We start from the raw sequence: 4,569 nt of genomic DNA on the forward strand, positions 1-4,569 counted from the left end.
GTATACTTATGTTATTTTAAAACCTGAAGATAAATATCAGAATTGAAAAAACAGAATTAAAAGATTTGAAAATGTCTTTTTAAAGGAGCAAGGCCTGGGAAAGGAATGGGTTTGAATGAGGGATCCCTGTTTCTTGTTGCAAAGCCTGAAGTACTGGTTGACTTTGTTTTCCCTCAATTCCATGTGCAATCAGGGACAATGGAGCCGTCTGTCAGAACAGTCCACAGCAGCCTTTGAGACCCCAGCTCTAACCCCTGCCAGTGCACCCTTACCAGGAGAATAGAAAGGAGCTTTGGGTGCCTGCCATTCCCATTGCCACCAGAACCCAAGAATGGTGGATTTCCACATGACCCATCAGGTCCATGGTCAGGTACTGGACACGTTTCCTCGTGCACATGCATTTTCAGTGTTGATCACCTAGTGCTGTGTGTGATGACTGGAGAAGTGAAGCATTGAATGACCTTACCTTTCTCTCTTCCTCCCTCCTTTATTCTTTCCTTTCCTGTCTTAGATTAGAGAAAGGAGTAACAGGAAGGAAAAAGAGAAGAAAGCCTAAGTCCTGCTGCTTGCCATCATTTGAAAGCAGGGGCATGAGGTAGGGGTCTGTGAAGCCTCAATTAAGAGGAGCAAAATTTTTTTTTAATTAATAAAGATCCCTTTTAATTACATGATATCTCTAAGTAGATATTTGGAATGCTCAGAGGATTCTACTTCGGGTCTCCTAAGGTCTCCCAAGACATAATTTAAGTGGGATTTGAATATGAGCAAGTACCTTTAGACTCAGCTGAAATAGAAGTGGGTTCTCTTTAAATCCCAGGAAAACTTTAGATAACATGACTTGTTTATGAAACTGAAAAAAAAGACCAGATTAGCACACAAAGAGGAAAAATTCACCAGATATCAAGGTGAGGAAATGCCCAATTATTTTGAGTCCTCCTAATCTGTGCAAAGCTGGTTGGTACAAGTAGGCCAAGTCTCACTAGGCATCAAGTTTGAGAAAGATGTTTTCCAATTTGAAAACAAGGGAAGAGTTTTATGAAAATGGGGGGATAGGGAGCAGCAGCTCTGTTCTCCTTGCTGTGCTATCTTTATCATATTCCTAGTGTCACTGAGACTAGTTTAAATATGGCCTGCAACTAGAATGTTCTCATCACCAGTCACCTTTTCCGTCTTTCTTCTTTTTCTGCTGTTTCTCTTTTGTTGCTGGAGCCCCTGCAGGTTTCTGATGTCTTGGGGTACGTTATTACTTGTAGAGGCAGATACTGTTGCTGTGCCAGGTCTTGGGGAGGTGGGGGGACAGCTCACAGTTTAACTGGCATACAGTTCAGATGAAGCTCCTGTAGTTGCCCTTTTTCCAACCGATCCTTCTTTTTACTCTTCTTTCTTCCTTGGCAGTAAGGATGTTCTCTCATTGGTAACCATCTTTCTGGATATGGGGTAACTTTTGGGTCATAATTCTTAGAGGGTTTTCCCTTCTTTTTCAGATCTCTCTGCTCTTGTTCCTTTCGTTGATTACCTCCAGCAACTTTTCCACCCTTCTTCTGAACATACGTAGTACCAGGAGAATTTTCAAGAGCCTCAACATCTACTTTTAGAGACAGACTATGCAACCAGGGTAAGTGTTTACTAAGAACTTTTGCTTTCTTTTTATCTGCAAGTGAGTAAGCAGAAATAGGCTTTTGGATTTTTTTTCCACAGTTGTTCTAGGTCACTGATTTCCTCCTCCTTCTGCCTTTAATTGAGTTTGAAGTTTACAGCTTCTCTTATCAAGAACAAATGAGCAGGAGATTTGGGCTGATGGTTTTAATACCATTGGATAGCTTGTGTGAAGACTAAAGTGGTACTGTCATTTATGGTCACTTATGCAGATACCATGCTGGTTTATGTTTTAACTCCTCTATGCTTCTGTTAATTTCAGCTGCATTTTCTGGGTGCTGATCTGAGTATTCCTTAAGCAGCTCTATTGCTTTTATATGCTGTTTTTCATGGTAGAACTGGGCAGCTTGGGTTAAGACAGGCAGTAGATTCTCAGGACTTTGGGACTGTAGGCTGGTGGATATTTTACAGCATTGCTCTGCCTGGTTTACATAGCAGGTAAAGCTTTGTTAAATTCTATAGCTTGCAGTTGTTTCTTGGAATGCCTAAATTCTACTTCCTCTGAATTGGTCAATTTCACTTTCTTGGAGTCAAAGACATTTTAGTCTTTGTTAATGGGAATGATATTATTTGCAGTTACAGCTAGCAATCCACAGTTGGTGGCTTTAGTTTTGTTGTAAAGTTGCAAAGCTTCTGCTGTATGACCCTGAAGTTGCAGAATACAGGCCATATAACCATGCATGATGGCCAGTTCTGCCTTGTGTCTTCCTCAGTTCCATCAGCATCTTCTGATAATGAATGGCGGCAAAGATCTTCAGCTTTTTGTAGATTCTCATTGCCTGGTTCAGCTGACCTTATCCTATCAATGCAGACACAGCATTGTAGCACAGTTTATGTGTGCTTTCCTGAAGGCCCGAGTTCTCTGGAACCACCTTTTTCCAATTGCTTTGAGCTACAACACTACTGAAAGGTTTATTTTTCTCTCCTCATCATAATAATCTTGGGAGTTGTGGGTAAGATCTCTGTACACAGCTAAGCATTCATTTTAGCATTCCAACCTGTATAATACTTGTCCATAAAACTTCTTTACTTTGTCTGTCTGGTTGCTGGAAACTTCTATTGCCTTCAAGGCATTTCCATTGCTGTTCAGCCTGCACTTATAATATGCCTTCTCAAAGGAAAGAGTTATTGGCTTAAACTTTGGTGTGAGTATTGAGGACATGCAAGGCTTCCTTGAAACTTTCATTCTGGATAAAGCATACCACTTTACAAGGCAGTTATATCATCCTTGTTGATCTGTAGTATCTTGTTGACAGTCTTGAGAAAGTCAGTGAAGTCACTGTTCTGGCCATAACGTTCACTTCACTCCAGAGCACAGGCTCTGAAATCCCCTCACCCCCACTGCCACTGGCCATCTTGGAGGAGGCACAGGAGAGCAAACATTTTAATTCTTCACTGGAGAAGAGCACTGGGCATCAGAGAAAAGGCTCACTCAGTTTTTGGGCAGAGAGGAGCTGTCTCTACTTCCCCTCTGCTCTTCATGTTTGATTTGAATTTATTACAGCACAAGTATGGGAGGGAGCCCAAGGGACTCTTGGTTTCAGAAATTTTTTTGAAGAGGCAGGAAAATGCTTTTCAAGCATGGGATTTTCCAAAGCCTTTATTTATTATTTATTTTTTGTCTTCTTTGACTCAAGAGTAAAGATTGACAAAGATTTGTCAGTGCAGGAATTTGATAAATCAGGATGGTTCTAACAGACAAGGCAAAAATTTTATACAGATGAGAGTTCTATTTATAGCATTAGTACTTGACCACTTCAAGTTAATTCTGTGCACTCTCAGAAAACTCCAACTTTTCAGGATCTTTGTTACTAATTATTTCCTCCTTTGCCTGTTTTTGGATTTTGCCTCACTGTTTCATTCATGTATTCCACCAGAAAATACACATTGAGTGTCTATGTGTGGTAGGCATGTTCTTGGCACTGGGGATGTGCTGGTGAAGAAGGAAGGCAAGGTCTTTGCTGTTGTGTAGCTTCCCTTCTAGTAGGGGAAGATGGACAATGCATAATGAATAAATGAATGCACAATGAAGTGCTATGAAGAAAATGAAATGGTATGGAGTGTGATGGGCCGAAGTGGTGTTGGTTGGTCAGGAAAGGTGAGATATAATGTGAGACCTGAATGAGGGTAGGAACCTGTTAGAGGGTTCCACGTTTGAGGGTAATGAGCAATTGGGGAGTATAACAAGGTGAGGTTAGGGGTAGGCAGGGCCCAGATAATGAAGGGCTAGGTTGACTGTGGAAGGAAATTTGGCTTTTATTCTGACTGGAATGGGAAGACTTTGGAGTTTTGATTTGTAAAGCTTTTAAAACTGTGGGGTGACATGATCAGCTTTGCTTTCAAGATCCCTGTGACTGCTGTGGGGCTGATTGCTGGGGGCTGGAGTGACTCGGAACCTGGGTAGGAGGCTGTGACTTTGGCCAGTGAGACATCTTGCTTGAAGGAGTAATGATGGGGGTGAAGAAACAAGCACATCTGGGGATATATTGATGGATGGGATGAGGGAGGAGAGGATGCAAGGACTCTTGAGTCTCCAGCTTGAACATGGGATGGATGGGGGTGCTCTTTATTGATGCAGGAAGACTAGAGGAGGGTGAAGTCACAGGAAGGCATGAGATCCCTGAGGGGGAAAGAACAGGGATCCATGAATTTGTTTAACAGGGCAATGGGAAATGTAAAATGAGGAGTCAGGAAATCGCTGATGACTTTTGATATACTGATTTCAGTGGGATGGTGGGCCAGAAGTCAGATTTCAAGGAGTGGGTGAGCTCCTTGAGGGCAGGGACTATGTTAGTTTTGCTCCCAGTTGTATTCCTAGGTCCTAGCACAGAGCCAGGAATGGGAGATTCTGCTCAGCTATCTGTGAAGTAAAGAGATGAATGAACAGAGGTAGTAAAGCACTGTTTAGCAAGG

General features: G+C 42.0%; 1 pseudogene; it reads right to left on the reverse strand.

The window, feature by feature from the left end:
- Nucleotides 1-1,150: 1,150 nt before the first annotated feature.
- LOC119543410 lies at nucleotides 1,151-3,011 on the reverse strand (annotated as a pseudogene).
- Nucleotides 3,012-4,569: the final 1,558 nt, after the last annotated feature.

This window comes from Choloepus didactylus, chromosome 8, assembly GCF_015220235.1.
Source record: "Choloepus didactylus isolate mChoDid1 chromosome 8, mChoDid1.pri, whole genome shotgun sequence".
In the NCBI taxonomy this organism is placed as follows: domain Eukaryota; kingdom Metazoa; phylum Chordata; class Mammalia; order Pilosa; family Megalonychidae; genus Choloepus; species Choloepus didactylus.